Source organism: Magnolia sinica, chromosome 8, assembly GCF_029962835.1.
Source record: "Magnolia sinica isolate HGM2019 chromosome 8, MsV1, whole genome shotgun sequence".
NCBI classification, from domain to species: domain Eukaryota; kingdom Viridiplantae; phylum Streptophyta; class Magnoliopsida; order Magnoliales; family Magnoliaceae; genus Magnolia; species Magnolia sinica.
This window is the reverse complement of record NC_080580.1, coordinates 75,237,062-75,260,344: the sequence shown is the minus strand read 5'-3', so window position 1 is coordinate 75,260,344 and position 23,283 is coordinate 75,237,062. Positions and strand designations below refer to the sequence as shown.

General features: G+C 40.6%; 1 non-coding gene across 1 annotated transcript; it reads left to right on the top strand.

Moving 5' to 3' along the window:
- The first annotated feature begins 15,208 nt into the window (after window positions 1-15,208).
- On the top strand, window positions 15,209-15,315 carry LOC131254684 (small nucleolar RNA R71). Its single transcript, XR_009175805.1, has one exon. It is a non-coding gene; the product is annotated as a small nucleolar RNA R71 (small nucleolar RNA).
- Window positions 15,316-23,283: the final 7,968 nt, after the last annotated feature.

Genomic DNA, 23,283 nt, shown 5'->3' with positions numbered 1-23,283 from the left:
ACGAGTTGGAATAGGATGGACGGTGGGATTCGAAACATATATTACACTGGGGTCCACGAAGCTTGCTGACGTCAACATCTAGATAATGGACGGTTAGGATATAACGGTACCTCATGGTGGCGGCCCATAGACCCTGCTAACGTGTACAGCAGCTATCAGCCATTGTTGCTGGCCCACCGCCCCTGATGGACGATGATGGTATAAGGCAAATACATCACGGTGTCCCATGTAAATGGTTGGCGTGGAAGAAAACCACACGCCTGGTGCGTGTGTGCTGCATAGCACCGTCCAGATGGACGGTGCATATTTAGAATAATTGCATCAAGATGGGTCCCATACATCAGGTGGGTATTCAAAGCTCCTGCCCGTCCCAGCTGAGTGGAAAACTTCATACATCAAGGTGGGTCCCATGAGGAGCCCACCAATTATAATATTTAATATATATTATATTATATCATGTATATATTATTTATAATATATAATATTAGATATCGTCCAGTGTTCAGATGGACGGTGAGGATAAAACATAAATATCATGGTGGTATCCACTATCCAAACAACTGGACGGTGCATACTAACAACACATACATCATGCATGGGACCTACTGGACTTGCAGACGTCTTCACATTCAGCCAACTAAGTGTGCTAGGCCACCCTCCATCAGATGGATGGTCTGGATATACAATAGATGAATGGTGTGGGGACAAAAAAACATACATCAAGGTGGGTCCCATCTGCCATGGATGGGGGATATACACATCATAATCAGGGTCCCAGGGACCTACTGACATCAATACATAACTATCTAGCCGGTGCGTGGTGGACCAGCCAATCCACTAGACAGAGGTGGGTCCCACGTGGGGCCCACCATAAGGTTTAATTTCCATCCAATCAGTTCATAAGGTCATAAAGACCTGAATTAAGAGGAAAAACAAATTCCATATAGATCCAAAATTTATGTGACCCAAAGGGGCTTCAATGGTAGACGTTCAATCCCCTACTGCTAGGTTGTGTGGACCACCTGAGTTCCCATTTATGGCTGATTTTGGAGATATCCCCATAGTTAAAGGGGATCCATCAAATGAACGGTGTTGATGTTCAGTGCGCCTCAAGGTGGGGCCTATGATGGGGGCCACTGACCCAGCGCCCAAACTAAGCAGCGGATGCTGCTGGCTGTAGCGTCCTCTGGACGCTGGCAGCAGCAGCGTCAGTTATCAATTTATTTTTTTGAGTCGGGATCCTCTGTTATCTGGTCAACAGGGATTTCCTGTTACCCTAATGGTTTGGCGTCCGAAGCCTTTTATTATTATTTTTTATTTTTTTAGTGAGTGGTGACTTGGACCAATGAGAATTAGGGTATCAGGAAATCTCTGTTGACCAGGTAACAGAGGATCTGGACTCATTTTTTTGTGTGTAGTATTTCTTAGATGAGGCCCACATCAAGAAGATCCACACCGCCTATTAGTCTCCCCAACTCGTTACAGGTATAATGAGTCCACTATGCAATATTTTCGGTATATAAAAGCATCACAGTGGGCTTAGTTTAAATCGCCCAAAACCACTGTTTTTTATATTATAGCCCGTTAGAAATTTGGATTGGCTTCATTTTTCGGCTCAACGCCTAAAATGAGCTGAGAAGAAGGGTGGACGGTGTGGATCAGATGCACACACCAAGGTATGGCCCACACGAGTGAGACGCACTCCCTTTTGGAATTAAGCTGATATTTACGTTTTCCCTCTAGCAGCGCCTGCTGCTGGGCGGTGAACATACCCCACATCTAACATGTGGGCTCCACCGTCCCTAGCCAATGGACGGCTGGATGAAACCATGCATCATGGTGGGGTGCACACCTGCTGGGACTCACATATGGATGGACAGTGTGGGAACACCACGTACATTAAGATGGGTCCGAACCTGTGAGACCCACCAGCTTGTAAGACCAAGCTGATATTTGTATTTTCTTTTCATCCAGGGTGCGATCAAGGATGGGCAACAAGTACTACTGCTGGACAGTGGTGGCCCTATTTGGTGGACAGCGTGGATGTGAAACATACATTGAGGTGGGCCATAAAATTAGAGAGAGAGAGAGAAGCACCCACCGTAAGATCTCTTCTTCATTCTTCCGCCAATGCAGGCTAGAGCTCAAATGGGTGGACTTTAATGGTTGAGATCGGACTTGGATGGTGGAGATGGAAGGTAGGAAGGTGAGCCACACTAGTTTCTCTCCCATGGAAGCCATGGACGGTTGCTTGGAGAAAATGAGGGAGAGAGAGGTTGAAAGAGAGATGGGTGAGTGATGTGGTGGGTGTACTTTGTGTAAGAGAGAGTTTGATTTTGGGGTTGCTTGGGGATAGTGTTGTACTTTGACATGTGAGATGATGTGTAATTGATTGATGAGATTGATGGGATTTGATGTGATGTTCCCTTGGGTATTGCAACAGTGCGATGTTTTCCTCGAACTGAACGTGGGCCCACATCTTCTGGCCTAAGTATCACCTCGGCACGCGAGATGCGACATTGGAACCGCGGCGACGGCGCGGTAGCTAGGTTACAAGTCTCAGGTCGAACCGACTCTAAAATACGGGATACAACTCAGGATCACGCGCCACTACTAATTACGCGTCGTGAGTCACCGAAATTTGACCGGGAGTACCGCGAAAGCCTACGAAACAGTACGTGCTAGGATACGGGTCTTACAGGATGTCTCATCTTTCTCTTATTTCTCATGGTCGTCATTGTCTCCCATGTCCTTTGATTCTGGGAGAGTTATGATAGTGGAGGCAATAAGCATTTTTAATGAGCCTTGGTCTTCATCACCTTAGGATTCATCTGAGTCTGAATATGAATCCTCAAAATCATCCCATATGGCAGCCATTACCTTTCCTTTTGATTTGTTTTTTGTAGGATATTCAGAGACAAGATGACTATAGCCTCTACAATTATAAAATTGTGGATCTTTTGACTTTCTAGGAGATTTATCTGTCAAGTGCTTTGAGTCATATTTCTTTCTCTTTTTGTAGAGATTCTTTCCTTTATCTTATTAAAGAATTTTCTAAATTTCTTAGCCAATAGTGTCATTTCTTCTTCATTCTCCTCATCATCATTGTCTTTCTTAGATTCTTATTTCTTCTAAGGTATTTTCAAGACAATATTTTTGGACTTAGTGGGAGTCTTAAAATGTAGTTCATAGGTTTATAGAAAACCTAGCAATTCTTATACTTTCATTTCATCAATGTTTTTACATTCATCTATTGTTGCTACTTAGGAGCTGAATCATTTCAGTAACGATCTCAGAATTTTTCTACAAATGCGTAGTATCAGAACCTTCTCGAATAACCCCCTTCATGGAGTTACATATGTCATTCAGTTTTATATAAAACTCCATGAAGGACTCATGCTCCTCCATCTTAATATTCTCAAATTGGGTCATAAAGAGCTGGAGTTTCTAGCACTTAACTATGTTAGTCCCTTCATAGGTGGTTTCCAACAAATGCCATGCTTGTCTTGCAGTTTCACACATACATATGCATTTGACTATTCTTGAGAGATTTCACAATAAATTTCATTTAGCGCTTTTTCATCACAACTAAACCTTGTTTTATCATAATCTATCAAAAAATATTGTGCTTTGGGTCTTATGGTGGTAACACTATCATTAGATACTATTTGTTCCATTGGTACATGCCACTCATTTTCAATAATCTCCCAAACAACATGTTCTAAGGATTTAAGAAAGATTTGCATTGTTGCTTTCTAATATGCATAATTAGATCTATAAAAAATGATGGTCTAGAAACCGAAGTCCCCTTAATCTTAGGCATATTTTCAAACTCTAACTATGATCTCCCTCTGCGTTGTTAAGCCCTTCTAGAGGAAATCACTCTGATACCAATTGAAATTGCATTCTAAGTTCAATAATCTCTACCTTAGGATGTAACATCCCGAATTTTCATGACTAGAGTTTACACTCATGCCCGAGAAAATTGAGTGTTAATAATGTAAGAATTTGGATGGCTCAAGGTCTCGCCTTGATTTTCCTCTCATCTAGATCACATCTAGTTACATTCGTAAAGGTAATCATCCATAAGAATAAAATCAACTGTATTTATCATTCCATAATTAAATAAATTTGCCAAATGATCTCTCAATGGGAGCTTATTACAATATCTGAGTTACGTAGCAGAATTATATCCTTTAAGATTAATAGTAATTTAAGATATTGATAAAGGTATGGGTTCTCATACGTCTGTACCCCACTACTACAAGAAGTATCAGTATGCTCAAACAATCTACATGAATGCATGCCTAGTAAAGTGTGTGTGGCTCATCATACATAATGAACATCATAATGTGGAATACAATTTATAAGAAACCCGACTCGCCCCACATCCCATAACTGTAGAGATTCACTGGCATATCCAATGCTACCGTGGATTTACGTGAACACCTCAAGGCGGCACAACACATGAGTTGGATGAATTACGTTACACAGTTTGTTCATAGAGCAACTATTTGTGACATCCAATCCCGAAAGTGATGTAGCACGCATTGCGAATTACTTACATTGATTTATGTACCACTACTCAAACCCATGGAATTACGTGTCAACCAAGAGAGTCTTTACCCAGAGCGCATTACGTCCATGATAAAATATTTGAATCACTAGTTGTGATACCTTTAACACATCACTTACAATAAAGGGAACGTAAACTAAATCATTAGGTTTTTGGAATATCAAAACACATGCCCAAGCCATAAAGGTAGATAGCACAAGGCTAACAAAATAAAGAGGAGAGTAGCAATGGCTAACTCAACAAAGAGGGGAGTAGCAATGGCCAACCCAACAAAGAGGACAGTGGCAATAGCCAACTCAATAAAGAGAAGAGTAACAATGGATAACTCAACAAAGAGGAGAGTGGCAATGGCCATCTCAATAAAAGGAGAGTAGCAAGGGCTAACTCAACAAAGTTGGTAAAGGCAGGGGCAAGGTTTATATCCATCACCCCACATAACACATAAAAATAATGAAGATCACTCATAAATAAACATCATATCGTAATTCCTGAAGGATAAATAATTGTTAGCGAAAAATTAACAATTGCAGGAAAAGAATCATAATATTGTGAAAACATGTAAAAGGTAGTAGAGGATATAATAAACTTATATTTACTGTGAGCTTAAAGGATTCCCTTACCTCTAGTGTTGTTCCTTCCTTGAACATGGGTATGCGTTGAAGGATTTGGCCCTTAATCTAGTATTTAAGAATTTGGATGATTAGATTTAAACTAGCTGGTCTTCTTGGCTCGATTCCTATATCGAAACATTGGGAGAGGAAGGAGAAACAAAGTATAAGAGGGAGAAGGTTGGGCGTGGGTATACCTAATGTTTTAACTCGCTACTTAGTGAGTTGTTTGACTTATCTTTTCTCCCTGCTATGAATTTCTCTTCCTCTCTCTATTTATTTCTCTTTCCTTCTCTCGTTTTCTTCCTTTCTTTCTCTCCCCTTTTATGTCGTGTGTTGCTCTCAGCCGAGAGTCTTATATGCCGCTTAGGAGGCTTTAGAAACTTTATGCATAAACCTACGTAAACTGGTTTGTTTGGCTGACTTTGTACGATAACATCTTACGCAAAAACTGTTTTGCTTGGTGTTTTGACCAGAAACGAAAAGTATTTAATTCGGGGAACTATCTTATTCAATAATAACAAAGAGAAAGAATAAAGAGAATAATCATCAAATTTATTCATTCTGAATTCATTACATCCTTTTGATCCTTTGATTCCAGGATAGAATTTTTTATGATTAAAAAATACAATTGTTGAATGTATTCAAATATGAATTTCGACGGCATTCCGGCTCATATCAATCATATCTCTGTAGGAGATGAGTTGTACAGATCTTCTCCACTCACACATTTTCCTTCATTAATGTAGTAAAGGAGTCCTGAAAAACCCTTGAAGCATTTAGAGCAACTTGAGACATTCCAGAAAAATGAGTATAATACGACTTCGTAGGGATCCGCGCCGCTCCTCCATGAGTTGCGTGGGCCCACGCAACTCACAACGGTTGTGCCTTCTTCTTTCTCTCACTTCTCTCTCTAATACCTGTTAGAGGTACTGATCTTCTGAAAAATCTGAATCTTTCAAATGAGGGGGTACGGGGTATTTATAGCCTTCCACACGTGTCGGCCCTCAAATCATGTGTTATGGACCCCACTTTGCATCTTTTATCCGACCATCACTGAGGAAAGTAGTGCGGGTTAGCACAACTATGATGACTTGCACGGTCTCGCACAACTCCTTACCAGCATAACTTAGAATCCACACAACTTGATTCTTCTGCATCTTACTGCAGTTTCTTCTCTTCTTTAATTCCTTTCTAATCAAATTTCATGCTCCAACACTTGGCTAATTTATATGATCACGTCTTGTGCAAAGTCTGTCCGTGTTATTGTCATCGGATCCGTTTAATCGTCTTTGGTGTTTGTTTTTGAAAGTTGTAGTCCACCTTGGGGGTCATCAGATCGACAGTTGATTTGCCAAGATAGCATTGGGACAACATTCACAGTTCTACCCTCTGTCACGCCCCAAACTCGAAAACCGAGCTCACAAAATTTTCGATCGCCGAATCCGACATTGACAGCCTCCATAGCACCCCATCTCGGCTCCTGGCACACCAGGTTCCGATCCTGGGATCCTATAAGGAGGATTTTAAACATGATTTGATTCTTAATGAGCTTAACCATAAGCATAACCTACGAACAATAGCCACAAAACACCATCACAAAATCCACTATGATCAAAAACTTTGAGTACAATGTGTATGAAAGGGAAATACAAGATAATGAGAATAACAGAAACTCCAGAAGCTTAGCTATACACTCTAACTGCGGAGAGGTTATGACTGCGTCCTGGCATCACCTATGATGTTTTATTTAAACCAACCTGATTTAAATGATTTTAAACTCGCAAGTATACGAATCAGATGTAAATATGGTACGTATTACGAGATCGTTCCCACGAGGACTGGTTGTCACAATTCAAAATTAAAGACTCTTCTTAACTAATCCAACAAATATTTGAGATAGTAATTGAATAAACTAAATAAAAATCAATGGAAAAATAGCCAAGAGCAATAAGGAAAATTCAATCAAAGAGAAGACGAGGACTTTCGAATCCACCCCTAATTATCATAAACCTTGTTTTACCTGTTGATTCACCCTAATCCAGATTGATATCAAAATAAATAAAGCGCATTCTATGTCCTTGGTCGGGCACACAGAATGTATAATTCCTTAAGCATATGGATCACATCTTTCCATCCATGGTCAGGCATGAAGAGATGTAAATTCCTGTTTCTTCTTCTATAGGAACCTGTTCATGGTCAGACACAAGCACCTAGATAATGTTCCAAACAACATCCATAACTAGACTTTGGTTAAGCTCCTAGAATGGAGAAGCACAAAACTTTCAATTAAGCATACTAGAGAAAGAAACAAATCAATTAAATTAGGATTAAATCAACAAACAAGGACTATTCAAGTTGGAGGCTTCATCTCAACCCTAGCTAAGGGATTTAGCTATCCATGTGATCAGTTAAAAAGTAAGAAAAATAACAATGATGGAATGAAAACATCCTTCTAAACTCTTTCTTCTCTTTTCTTCTCTTTCTCTTCTCTTTCGCTTGTCTTTCTCTTGATTTCTCAAAACTCTCGATTTCTAGCCTTTTTTTCTCCCCCAAACGAGCCCTTGTTTCCTCTTTCTTATAGCAATGTAGGCGGTGGAGAGATCTTTACGCACCAGCGTGCGGAACTTCTTTACGCAGCCAAGTTCAGATGCATAACATCCCATCTTTCCTTGCTCGGTTTCCAAATAAAGACCGTCCCTTAGGACGTTTCCAAGTCATCTTCATGATGGACGGCTTGGATTGTTCATACGAACCGTAGAGGTGGGCCACAACTGCTGCAAAAATCGGACAGCGTCCGGCGTGCGAAAACAGGGCATGCGGAGTTCTTCCGCTGTGATGCTCGGTGGGCCCCACATAAGCATTTTCGGGAAAATCCATCCTGTACATTGGATAGAGGACGAGATTTCGTTCAAATATGGATGGTTTTGAACGTCCATTGACGCGGCCCAGAGAAGGAATCGTGCTGAGATCTTTTTGAACGTTACAGGGCAACCCGATTGTGACCTCTGTAGCTCACACGTGTGCACGTATGGGCACAAACTGTAAACATGGTTTTGTAGATATTGAACCCTTCTACACGATGAACGGCTTGGATCAGACTAACGTGCTACAGGTGGGGCCCACAGCGGTCCGTAAAAACGGATTTTCCGTCCGTTACACGCGCTGAAACGGAAATTTTCGTTTTTGAAAAGGGAGTCGGGTCAGCGCTGCTGACCGACTTAGGTGCGTTCGGTGCTCGGGTAGTACACATGTGCACTATGTACACACATTATACATATGGGGTCCACTGTGATTCTTTAGAGAAATCCAATCCATCCATCCTGTTTCTCACCTTATTTAAACCGTCTGGGTCAATTTTGAAGTATATCGAGATTGTAGGTGGGCCTAAAATTGAAGATTAATGGGCTGATCTGTCCTTTGGCCCACTTCTCGAGATATCCAATGGTTGAAATTTAATATGTACGGTTTATTTATGGCCTCCAGGCCATATATGGAGTTTCGAGCCAATTGGATGGTGAGAACCATGTGATCTTGCATTCTGGACCATTTTCGGGCCTTTTTAACGTGAACGGCTTGATTTCCTCGGGTCCCTGGCATGTAAATTCTTCAGTCTTAGTTCTCTGGAGTGCGTCTCTGGCTCTGGTGACTTTGGAGTGTCAAATCCATGCTTGTAATACTCTTTTTCCATTAACGCTCCTGATTTCATCCCGTAACAAAAATATAATTAAAATATTCCGTTAAACGTTATCATGTACGTAAAATCAGGCAATAATTAGGGTCTGATATGCAATATTCGACCCTCATCACAACCCCCAACCAGCATTTTGCTAGTCCCGAGCAAAACATGCAAAAAATAATTTTAGAAATAAAAGACAATTCCTGAGAACCCGAGTGACTTGTGAATAGAACGTCGAGGCGCGAGAATCTTAAGATTCATGAACGGTGCACAGAATTTTTTCCTTTCTGGAATCAAGCTCACGATAAACTTCATAATCAATTTCAAAATATTAATCCATTAATTAGAATATTCTAAACATTGAGTTCCACGAGCGTATAGTGTAATCTCGGCTTACTATCATTAAGAGATCCAATTGTCAATTTCATGATATCATTGGTAATTAATAACGGAATGCATGACAACTGAAACCAACACTTGCCTTACAGATTAACTTTTCATTTTATCAGCCTTTGATTTTTTTTATGAATAGTAACGCCAAGGAGGGGAATCAAGTCCTCACCTATAGGGAGCAAACCTATGGCGAAAACTTGTCGCCTAATTTTTTCAAATGACAACCATAGGGAATCGAATCTACACCTATAGGGAGCAAACCTATGGTGAAGATTATATGACTTACGCTTTCTCTCAATTCTTAGTTATAGACTGAAGCTAAAAATTTCAAGCTGGTTCCTTTCATGCTTAGTGATTACCAAGTTAATCATTCAATGTTGAAACGGAACCTTAATATGCAACCGAGATGTGATATGTGAGATCATGGCTTAATCAATGTTTAAAAGTTCTAATCATGGGTTAACAATTTAAACTTAACTGCGAAATCTAACGGATGGCTGAATCCAAGAGTTATAAATTACCGACATTCTGTACCTTGCAATGTTAAAATCACCCTTATCCTTCACAATCACTTCAAATGCATAAGAAATTCCAGAAAAATTTAAAAATTTTAACAATTTGTGCTCAAGACTAAAAAAAATACTGATGAGGTAATCTAATCGCCCACCCCCAACCTAAAATCTACATTGTCCTCAATGTAAAAGAAATAAGCATGCAATACACATGGGACAACGAAAATAAAAGAGGAGTGATGGACAAATAGTACATATATGAAAGAATCTAGAAGCTTTCTAAAAAATATCCATGTAAGAGCGAGTCAGCATAAGAGAGAAATCAACAAAAACAAAATGATAAAAATGCAAAAAGAAAATCCTACCTATACCACTTTCGCAGGTGCTCTCGATTGCATTTAGCGTATGCAACAAGCCTTTAAACCCCTAGGTTGCCCCTAGTAGACGAGTTGTAGTCTCGTGAGGGTTTGCAGTAATGGTACCCACAAACATTGAACTGACTAGGAAAATAAAATGGAATGAAAAGATGGGTTGCCTCCCAGGAGCGCTAAGTTTAACGTCTTCAGCCAGACAAGAATGGACCATGAATTAATCAATCTTGATAACCTGGGTCCGCCAAATAAATTTCCTCCACATCTTTGTTCACCAAATCATTTAAATATGGTTTCAGCTGTTGACCATTTACTTTGAAGATATTCCCGTTTGTTAGATTTTGAATCTCAACTGCTCCATGAGGAAATACTTTTACCACTCGATAAAGACCATACCACCGCGAACGTAATTTTCCAGGAAAGAGGCGTAGCCTGGAATTGTACAATAATACTTTCTGGTTCGGTTCAAATGTTTTGCGAAGAATCGACTTGTCATGGAAGATTTTTGTCTGCTCTTTATAAATTTTTGCATTCTCATATGCCTCATGTCGAATTTCCTCTTAACTCATTGAGTTGAAGTTTACGGTGTAATCCAGCCTTGTTTAAATCAAAATTAAAAGTTTTGATGGCCCAATAAGCATGATGTTCTAATTCCACAGGTAAGTGACAGGCTTTCCCAAAGACAAGCCTGTACGGAGACATTCCAATCGGGGTTTTGAAAGCCGTACGATATGCCCAAAGAGCATCATTTAACCGTTGCGACCAATCCTTACGATCGGGGTGAACCGTTTTCTCTAAAATTTGTTTAATCTCCCGATTTGACACCTCAACTTGACCACTTGTTTGTGGATGATATGGCGTTGCAACTTTATGAGTGATGGAATATTTTTTCATTAAAGATTCAAACGGTTTGTTGCAAAAATGAGTACCCCCATCACTTATAATTGCTCGAGGAGTGCCAAAACGAGAAAAGATATTTTCTTTTATCATTCGTTTTACATGGCACTGCTTCAATCCATTTAGAGACATAGTCGACGACCACAAGGATATACACATAACCAAATGACGGGGGAAATGGGCCCATGAAGTCAATACCCCAAACATCAAATATTTCAACAATGAGAATATTGGTAAGTGGCATCATGTTCCTGTGGGAAATATTACCCGTACGTTGGCATTTATCACATGTTGAACAAAAGGCATGGGTGTCTCGAAACAGTGTAGGCCAATAAAATCCACTTTGTAAGACTTTCGCAGCTGTTTTCTTTGAACCAAAATGACCACCACAGGCATGATCATGACAAAAGGAGATTATACTATGAAACTCACTCTCAGGCACACATCTCCTAATAATCTGATCAGGATAAATTTTGAATAAGTATGGGTCATCCCAAAAGAAATGTTTAACCTCAGCAAGAAATTTGGATTTATCTTGTTTAGTCCAATGAGAAGGAAGTTGACCTGTAACAAGATAGTTTACAATGTCCGCGTATCAAGGTAATTGAGAAATAGTTAGAAGTTGTTCATCAGGGAAAGACTCATTCATTGGCAAAGGATCCACTGTGGACTCTAAGACAAGTCTAGACAAATGGTCGGCTACCACATTTTCGGAACCCTTTTTATCCCGAATTTCAATATCGAATTCTTGTAGCAAGAGAATCCACCGAATCAATATAGGTTTAGCGTCTTTTTTAGAAAGAAGATATTTCAATGCTGCATGATCTGAGAACACTATAACCTTTGATCCTATGAGATACGACCTGAATTTGTCTAGAGCAAATACCACCGCCAACAATTCTTTTTCAGTGGTAGAGTAGTTGAGCTGTGCATCATTTAGAGTCCTACTGGCATAATAAATGACATGAGGCATTTTGTTCAATCTTTGTCCTAGGACGGCTCCAACAGCATAATCAGAAGCATCACACATAAGCTCAAAAGGTAAACTCCAATCAGGTGGTTGGATGATTGGAGCAGAAGTCAGTAAATGCTTCAACTTATTAAAAGCTTGCCGACACTCATCATTAAGGACAAAAGCAACATCTTTAGCTAGTAAATTGCATAAGGGTCGAGAAATTTTGCTAAAATCCTTAATGAATCTCCTGTAGAATACCGCATGCCCTAAGAATGATCTAATCTCCTTAACCGTTCTGAGTGGAGGAAGACTAGAAATTAAATCAATCTTGGCTTTATCAACTTCAATGCCTTTACTTGAAATAACATGCCCAAGTACAATCCCTTTTTGAACCATAAAATGACATTTTTCCCAATTCAATACCAGGTTCGTTTTTTCACATCTTTCCAAGATAAGAGATAGATGGTATAAACATTCATCAAATGAAGAGCCAAAAATTGAAAAATCATCCATGAAAATCTCAAGGAAACGGTCAACCATGTCTGAAAAAATACTCATCATGCATCGTTGGAAGGTCGCAGGCGCATTACACAATCCAAATGGCATACGCCGATAGGCATATGTGCCAAAAGGACATGTAAATGTGGTTTTCTCTTGATCTTCGGGAGCAATGGGAATCTGATTATATCCGGAATAACCATCTAGGAAACAATAATAGCTATGCCCTGCCAATCTCTTAAGCATCTGGTCTATGAAAGGAAGAGAAAAGTGATCCTTCCTTGTGACCAGGTTCAGTTTACGGTAATCAATACAAACTCGCCAACCCGTAGTCATGCGAGTCGGCACTAACTCATTATCCTCATTCTTTTTCACCGTAATCCCAGACATTTTAGGAACAACTTGAACTGGACTGACCCATGTGCTATCAGAAATGGGGTAAATGATACCAACATCTAACAATTTTATCACCTCAGCCCGAACGACCTCTTTCATGTTTGGGTTAAGCCTCCTTTGCATTTCACGCAATGTTTTTGCGTTTTCTTCAAGATAAATACGATGCATACACACCGTGGGGCTTATTCCCTTTATGTCCGCTATTGTCCACCCAATAGCTGCCTTATGTTCTCTAATAACATTAAGCAACTTACCCTCCTGTTCTTTATCAAGGTTAGCAGCTATGATGACAGGCAGGGTTGCAGAAGGTCCTAAAAATGCATACTTGAGAGTTTCAGGTAATTGTTTAAGGTCGACTTTGGGTGGTTTCTCAATAGATGGGACCAGTTTAGACTCAGATGGTGGAAGAGGTTCCACTCTAGCTTTCCATTTTGTTGTATTCATTTCTGGATTAGAGTCAAGCAATGCATTGACTTCTTAGATGGAACTTTCTATGTCAAAATCTCTGCCAAAATGTGCTAAACAAGTCTCAAGAGCGTCATCGGAAGATTCAAGGAAAGAGTCATGCACTAGACTCTCAATCATGTTCACTTCAAATATATCATCCGAGTCTGACATAGCATTGAAAACGTTGAGCTTGATCTTCATGTTACCAAAGGACAACTTCATAATTCCATTCCTGCAATTTATGATTGTATTGGATGTGGCCAAGAATGGACGTCCTAAGATAACTGGGATTTGACTTGTAGGATTCTGGACAGGCTGAGTATCTAGAACAATGAAATCCACTGGAAAATAAAACTTATCAACCTGGATCAGCACATCTTTAATAATACCACGTGACACCTTGACAGATCTATCAGCTAGTTGGAGTGTTATTTTGGTTGATTTCAGCTCACCAAGTCCTAGCTGCTCATACACAGAATATGGTAACAAATTGACACTCGCCCCTAAATCAAGCAATGCCTTCTCAATCTTATGATCTCCTATGACGCAAGAAATGGTAGGAGCTCCTGGATCCCTAAATTTAGGAGGGGTGTTGTATTGAATCATGGAGCTGAGTTGCTCTGCAAGGAAGACCTTCTTATGAACATTCATCTTATGCTTTTGAGTGCATAAATCTTTAAGAAACTTAGCGTAAGCAGGAACTTGTTTGATAGCATCAAGCAACGGAATGTTGATTTGCACTTGCTTAAACATGTCCAATATCTCATTAAAGTTGTTTCCTTTCTTAACCGGTGCCAGACGTTGAGGAAAAGGTGCTTTAGGCACATAAGATGGCACATGAGTGGTTCCTGGAGAGTCAGAGTGTTGTTGGACTTTGGATGCACTAGTATGTCTCTCCATTTCATTTTGATCTTCCGCATTGGACTTTGATTCTTCCCTAGGCATCTCTACTTTGTTCTCGATCTGTTTACCGGACCTAAGGGTAATGATTGATTTGGCTTGCTCATGATATTGTTCTTGGTTTGAATTAGAGTCAATCTCATACTGTCCTTTTGGATTTACCACAGGTTGACTAGGGAACTTGCCCTTCTCTCTCTCACTCAATGTGACGGCAAGTTGACCCAACTGTACTTCCAGCTTGACAATGGATTGCGCATTTGCATGTAAACTCTGCTGGTTAGCTAGTAAGGTATGTTGGGTGTCTTTTTGAAATTGAAGTGAACTCTGCATAAAAAGATTGAGTGTGTCCTCAAGAGATGGTTTCCTAGATTGTGGAGGCACTTGTTGATACTGTGAGAACTGCTGAGGTTGTTGACTGCCAACTTGGGAGTAAGGTTGCATAGGAGGATTTCCAGATGGTCCTCCTTGTTGTGGTCCTTTTGCCCAAGAGAAATTTGGATGTTTAGCCCACCCTGGGTTGTAGGTGTCTGAGTAAGGATCATTCCCAAGTCTCCGAAAGGTGTTCATAGCATGTACTTGTTCAGGGAGAAATTCTGAAAATACTGAACTAGATGGACAAGACGGCGTAGGATGGGCGGGACTAGAACATATGGCACATGACTCGACTTGAGTTGTTTGTGGAGGTCCATTATTTAACATTAAAGCATCCACTTTCTTTGTCAGGCTATCAATTTTGGCATAAAGATCTGGCGTGACTCCTACCTCATATATACCACCTTTCTTCTGTGGTTGGGGACTCCTTTCACCTCTATTTGAGTAGTCCCATTGCTGGGAATTTTCACACAAGGTCTCAAAGAAATTCCACGCTTCAACATCACTTTTGGTCATGAATGACCCTCCACTGGTGGCGTCAACCATGCGACGATTTTGGGGTGTCAGACCGTCATAAAAGTATTGAACTTGTTGCCACTTTTCAAAACCATGGTGTGGGCATTTAAGAAGTAAGTCCTTCCATCTTTCCCAACATTCATGAAAGTGCTCACCCTCTTTTTGTGTGAAATTCGTAATTTCTCTACGGAGAGCATTAGTTTTGTGAACTGGGAAGAACTTGTTTAAGAACTTCTTAGACAGTTGGTCCCATGTAGTGATAGATCCAACTCCTAGAGAATTCAACCATGCTTTCGCCTTATCCTTCAAAGAAAAAGGAAAAAGGTGCAAACGGATCGAATCGTCTGAAAAGTTTTGGAACTTAAAGGTGGAGCAAATGTCTAAGAATTCTTTCACATGATGATATGGATCCTCCTTATCTGAACCATAAAAGGATGGCAACAGTTGTATGACCCCAGGTTTAAGTTCAAAGTGTGCTGCTGTGGTGGCAGGCAACACTATACATGAAGGCGCATTGAATTGGACAGGAGCTGAATAATCTCTAAGAGCTTTAGTTCCATTCTCTTCCGCCATTTCAAACAGGATGTTTCTAAATCTTCTATGAAAGGTTTTTTCTATTTCAGGATCAAAATGTGCTAGTTCTATGTTCAGAGATCTACGTCCTAGCATAAACTATGTTATCAATATAAGAAAGAAAACTAAACTAAGATGCAACCTAAGATGAATAAAACTAAAGGAAAAAGTTATGAATTCCTAAAAACAAGAGAAAGCTATGTAAACGAGAATTGGAAGGAAGAACCCGAGAAAAGGAGATGATGAATGTCTGAAGATTTGAGAGCTCCTCCTTTTGAAGACAATGTTATTTAGCAGCTTCCTTCCTCAATTCCTGTAAACAAAAAGAAAACAAAAATAAATTAAATTTCCTAAAATAATGCTAGAAAAAATCCTAAGCAACGGTTAATTTCTAAAAAAGAAAGTTTGTAATCTTAGAAATAAAAGCTAAGTTAGTTTCTAAAAAGGAAAAAAAAAATTTTAAAACTAGAAAATAGAAAGTTACTTGAAAGAAGAATCAGAATCTAGAATTAGAAAATAGGAAATTTCTAAAAATAAAAAAATAAAATAGTCTAGAAATAGAAACTTTCTAAAAAAAAATAAAACCTTAATTCTAAAAATAGAAATTAGAAAAAAAATAGAAAATTTGGAAAGAGATTACCAAATTAGTAGTTTATGTCAAGTCCCTACAAAACAGGAAATAGGTTAGTTTCTAAAAAAATTTAACCTAAAGTTAGTAAAAAACCTAAGACTATGAATTATGATAAGAGAGAATCCTAAATCCAATTGGACCGAAACAGTCCCCGGCAACGACGCCAAAAACTTGATGTTTTATTTAAACCAACCTGATTTAAATGATTTTAAACTCGCAAGTATACGAATCAGATGTAAATATGGTACATATTACGAGATCGTTCCCACGAGGACTGGTTGTCACAATTCAAAATTAAAGACTCTTCTTACCTAATCCAACAAATATTTGAGATAGTAATTGAATAAACTAAATAAAAATCAATGGAAAAATAGCCAAGAGCAATAAGGAAAATTCAATCAAAGAGAAGACAAGGACTTTCGAATCCACCCCTAATTATCATAAACCTTGTTTTACCTGTTGATTCACCCTAATCCAGATTGATATCAAAATAAATAAAGCGCATTCTATGTCCTTGGTCGGGCACACAGAATGTATAATTCCTTAAAGCATATGGATCACATCTTTCCATCTATGGTCAGGCATGAAGAGATGTAAATTCCTGTTTCTTCCTCTATAGGAACCTGTTCATGGTCAGACACAAGCACCTAGATAATGTTCCAAACAACATCCATAACTAGACTTTGGTTAAGCTCTTAGAATGGAGAAGCACAAAACTTTCAATTAAGCATACTAGAGAAAGAAACAAATCAATTAAATTAGGATTAAATCAACAAACAAGGACTATTCAAGTTGGAGGCTTCATCTCAGCCCTAGCTAAGGGATTTAGCTATCCATGTGATCAGTTAAAAAGTAAGAAAAATAACAATGATGGAATGAAAACATCCTTCTAAACTCTTTCTTCTCTTTTCTTCTCTTTTCTTCTCTTTCTCTTCTCTTTCGCTTGTCTTTCTCTTGATTTCTCAAAACTCTCGATTTCTAGCCTTTTTTTCTCCCCCAAACGAGCCCTTGTTTCCTCTTTCTTATAGCAATGTAGGCGGTGGAGAGATCTTTACGCACCAGCGTGCGGAACTTCTTTACGCAGCCAAGTTCAGATGCATAACATCCCATCTTTCCTTGCTCGGTTTCCAAATAAAGACCGTCCCTTAGGACGTTTCCAAGTCATCTTCATGATGGACGGCTTGGATTGTTCATACGAACCGTAGAGGTGGGCCACAACTGCTGCAAAAATCGGACAGCTGTATACTGAGCTTATTCTACATTTTTGCAGGTGGGCCCCACATAAGCATTTTCGGAAAAATCATCCCGTACATTGGATAGAGGACGAGATTTCGTTCAAATATGGATGGTTTTGACGTCCATTGACGCGGCCCGGAAGAAGGAATCGTCGAGATCTTTTTGACGTTACGGGTAACCCGATGTGACCTCGTAGCTCACACGTGTGCACGTATGGGCACAAATCGTAAACATGGTTTTGTAGATATTAAACCCTTCTACACGATGAACGGCTTGGATCGGACGTACATGCTACGGCCCACAGCGGTCCGTAAAAATGGATTTTTGTCCACGCTGAAACGGAAATTTTCGTTTTTGAAAAGGAGTCGGGTCAGCGCTGACCGACTTAGGTGCGTTCGGTGCTCGGGTAGTACACATGTGCACTATGTACACACATTATACATATGGGGTCCACTGTGATTCTTTAGAGAAATCCAATCCATCCATCCTGTTTCTCACCTTATTTAAACCGTCTGGGTCAATTTTGAAGTATATCGAGATTGTAGGTAGGCCTAAAATTGAAGATTAATGGGCTGATCTGTCCGTTGGCCCACTTCTCGAGATATCCAATGGTTGAAATTTAATATGTACGGTTTATTTATGGCCTCCAGGCCATATATGGAGTTTCGAGCCAATTGGATGGTGAGAACCATGTGATCTTGCATTCTGGACCATTTTCGGGCCTTTTTAACGTGAACGGCTTGATTTCCTCGGGTCCCTGGCATGTAAATTCTTCAGTCTTAGTTCTCTGGAGTGCGTCTCTGGCTCTAGTGACTTTGGAGTGTCAAATCCATGCTTGTAATACTCTTTTTCCATTAACGCTCCTGATTTCATCCTGTAACAAAAATATAATTAAAATATTCCGTTAAACGTTATCATGTACGTAAAATCAGGCAATAATTAGGGTCTGATATGCAATATTCGACCCTCATCAACCTACACACATCAATCATGCATAAGCTTATAAAAAGCTTAGAGGGTGGTGTAAGTGTGTACGTAATATGAACGTGCTCAAAATGCAATGCCAGAGTAATGTGGAATCATGCTGATGGGTACATGAATGCAATCAGCCATACTAAGGCTATGCGGTGTAAGATATGAATGCTATCTGCCATATTAAGACCATGTGATGCGAGATACAACTCAAGCATGCCAATCCTTATCCAAATCCATATATCAAAGTAGCTCATCACTAGATCATCAAATATCAGTACAGTTCTCATTTCGGATAATCACCGGGGTTTGGTACACTCCAAATGACAATGCCCCTTTCCCAGGCGCGCAGTCCAAGTGTGCGTAAGAAACCTCACTATCCACCTGGTCAATAATCAACTAATATCTATCCGACATGTCAATAGCGGATCCATTCACGAGCTGGTCAAACTCAGCCTAGTAATGCCCCTTACCCTCGAGCGAGTAAGGCCACACCCCTTCCAACTGACCACGACATATTAGGAGACGCGGCCTCCTAGTATTTAGCCCTTGTGCACTTATATATCCACTCGGTCTCGACATTGGAGTCATCCTCTAGTACTATCGAGTTTAGGGATTTTCATTCAGGGACATCTATGGCGCCCGATGCTTAGTAACAATATTTTCGGTGTCCAAACCTGTCATTCATGATGTGCCTGTAAAGGTCATAGCCCTGATGTTGCTAGGGCATATAGAAATCAGTTATACAAATGTGAAGTGCATGAATCACACTACCAATCATGCAACAATTCTACATGTACCGCGCACTCATGAAGGGCAACTCCGCCTATCAGGGAGCCCGTAAACAATCTGCCTGAAGGCATATGCTATAATCAGTCATTCCTCATATCAAGCATACATATGATGCATATGGGAATGAATCGTAGAACTATACTAAGCATGTTAAGTGGTGATGGATCTTGTTCGTAACGAAGAGGGGCTTAGACGGCCTACACACTACAATTATGGGCCTATCAATGGGCCCTAGGGAGAGTTATAATGCGGACATTTAACCATTATTGTTCTTACAATGTGGACATCAAACCATCATTGCTCCCATGGCATGGCCCACCATAAACATCATTACACAACCCATGGTGAAATCACACGTTGCAATGAGTCTATCAATGTACATCCCATTGGGCCTCGACCCATGGGCCTCAAATACATCAAATGGGCCACACACGTGGGCCACATTTATATCAAGGTGGGCCTCAACAATGGGCCATAAATATTTCAGATGGGCCTCATCACATACCTAAAAAGAGTCATACTGAAGGATCATTTGGACCATACCCCAAGTAATAATGGAGATAATTTTCACTGTTAAAATAATTCACGAGGCCCACTATAAAGTTTATTTTCCAACCAATCTAATTATAAGATCCTAAAGACCTGGATTAAGAGGGGGAACAATTCCCCATTGATCCAGAACTTCTGTGACCCAAATGGGTTTCAATGATAGACATTCAATCCTCCGCTATTTATGTGGTGTATGTGGTCCAGCTAATCAAAGGGTTGGTCACATCACGATGAGGTATTTGAAATCCAACCTATTCATAAGTTAATATAGTGATAGCTGAAGTGAAAACAAAAATATAAGCTTAATTAGAAACTGATGTGACCCTTAGAAGTTTGAACGGTGGACGTCACTGTCCACATTTTTCAATGGGGGGGGGGGGGGTCCACTTGAACTATGGATCTGACTCATTCTTTAGGTCATGCCATAAAATGAGCTTTCACAATGGTTGGATGGCTTAGATGCAACACATGCATCATGTTGGGTCCCATAGATGGACAACGTAAATGAAGTAGATGGGACCCACAGAACTTGGTGGTGCCATTACAGCAGCTGCTATGCAGCTAGAGTGAGGTACACCAGCCATCCCACTCCCATGGACGGTGTGGGTACAACACTTACATCAGTGGATCCCATGCAGGGCCCACCATAATTTTTATCTGCCATCCAAACCACTAATAAGGTCACATAGACCCTGGATGAAGAGGAAAACAAATTTCATAATGATCCAAACTTCTGGGACACTCAAAAAGGGTTCCAATGGCATATGCTAATTCGCCACTGTTTCCTGCCGTGTGGGCCACTTGAGTTATGTATACAACTGATTTTTGGGAGCACCCCATATGTAAAGGGGACCCATCAAATGCACAATGTTAATGTTCAACACACAACATGGTGGGGCCCACGGCTGGGACCCACGGTCGCTGCTCACCCAGTTTACACACGGCAGCAGGACGTTGATGCATCCTCTAGTGTCAACGGCGGCAGCAGGCACTGATACCCAATATATATATATATATATATATATATATATATATATATATATATGTTGGAACTCATTTTCCTACATGTAGGGCCCACATCGGGAGGATCCACTCCACCCATTGGATTCCATGGCTCGAAACCATCCAAAAGAGCCCAATATCCAGTATGTTTTGGTGAGTAGAACATCAAGGTGGGCTTTCAACGGTAACAATACTATTTTCTATGGTATGGCCCACCAGATAGTTGGATTGGCTTCGTTTTTCGGCTCAACACCTAAAATGAGCTGAGGAATAAAATGGACAGTTTGGATTAAATACATACATCAAGGTGGGGCCTACATGAGCGGTCCACCCCAAGGCTTGAACCAAGCTGATATTTTTGTCTTCATTTCACGTCTAGCGTCCCTGGAAATTGGACGGTTTAGGGCGCAATGCATACTTAAGGTGAGCCCTGCTCAGGTGGGCCACCCTATGGCTAGATGGTGTGGATAAGACATACATCATGTGGGGAACATCCAGGTGGGCCACACGGCCCTATCATCAAAAAAAGAAAAACAAGGAAAGAGAGAGAGAGAGAGAGAGAGAGAGAGAGAGAGAGAAGAGACGGTGATGGAGGGGCCCTGCACTATGGGCCCCTCATGATTACAACACATACATCAAGTGGGTCCCATAACAAGTGGGCCCTTAAAATTTAAAATTAACGGTGGATCACCCACCTATTGCACTCCTCCTTGATCCCTTGGACTCCTATGCTCCTTGCCTTCACTTTTGATGGTGGTTGATGGAGTTTTGATGGTGGGGATGAGAGATGAGAGGGTGGGCCACACTTGTTGTTTTTTTTGGAAGAGAGCTTGGGGAGGCTTGGACATGGGATGTTTGTTGCTTGGGAGTGAAGAGATGGAATGAGAGAGAGTGGGAAGTGATGGGTGATAGGTGATGGGGTTGTAAGAAAGGGATGAGTGGAGAGAGAGAGAGAGAGAGAGAGAGAGAGTTGACTTTGGGAATGGGAAGGGATGGGTTGCTTGTGCTTAAGGTATGAAGTATACTTAACTTGATTGATTAATGGGACATGTTGTAGAGATTCCCTCAAAATTCGCAATGCACGGGGTTTTTTCGGAATGAACGCCGGCCCACATCTTCTAGTCCGGGTATCGGATCGGTGCGCAAAACGGCATGGTCGTTAGGGTACAAGTTTCGATTCGAGCTGACTTTAGTATGCAGGACTCGTCTTAAGATCGTGCGTAAACATCGGATACAGGGGTTGCCGAAATTCAACCAGAAGGACCGTGGAAGCATATGGAATGGTACAGTATAGGATACAGGTCTTATAACACTCCCCTCTAAATAAAAATTTTATCCTCGAAATTTATACAATCATTGTAAGAAAATATAACTCATAATAGAAGAGGAAACAAGGCATCGCCTTATAAAATAAAAAATAACATACATGATACAACATATAATCAATCATCGAAGAGATGGAGATAGCGCTCTTAAATCTCGACCTCATACTCCCAAGACGCCTCATCAATAGAATGGTGACCCCACTGAACTTTTACTAAGGGAATGACCTTGGTCCGGAGGACCTGCTCCTTCCGATTAAGGATACAAACTAGCTGCTCAATGAAGGAGGTGTTCTCACGAACCTCCAATGGCTGTCAATTAATAACAGGAACGATGTCTGACACACACTTCCTAAGCATAGAGACATGAAAAACGTTGTAGACGCCAAACAATTGAGATGGCAAGGCAAGCCGATAGGCCACGGCACTAATGCGCTTAATGATCTCGAAAGGTCCTATAAATCTTGGGGCAAGCTTGCCCTTTGCTCTAAATCAAACTACGCCCTTCATGGGAGAGACCTTAAGATACAATCTGTCCCCAATAGCAAACTCCAAGAGATGACACCGAAGATCAGAAAAACTCTTCTTCTGGCTCTGAGTTGTGCGCATCCTCTACCTGATGATATCGATAGACTTTGACGTCTACTGCACAAGCTCGGGACCTAAGAGACACTTCTCTCTAACCTCGGTCCAACTACTCGGAGATTTGCACGGTCTGCCATAAAATACCTCAAAAGGAGTCATTCCAATGGTCACTTGGTAGTTGTTATTGTATGCGAACTCAGCCAATTGCGGATGCTCATCTCAGCTACCCCCAAAATTAATCGCACAGGCCCGAAGCATATCCTCAAGGATCTGGTTGACCCTCTCGGTCTGACCATTGGTCTATGGGTGATACGCGGTGCTGAGCTGCAAATCAGTACCCATCGCTCTCTGAAAGCTCCCACAAAACTGAGACGTGAACCTCAGGTCCCGGTCAGAAATGATCGAGACTGGAACGCCGTGCAGCCTCACAATCTCCTCGATAAATAATCTCACAAGCTGGTCTAAAGGCCAAGTAGCACAAATCATAAGAAAATATACTGA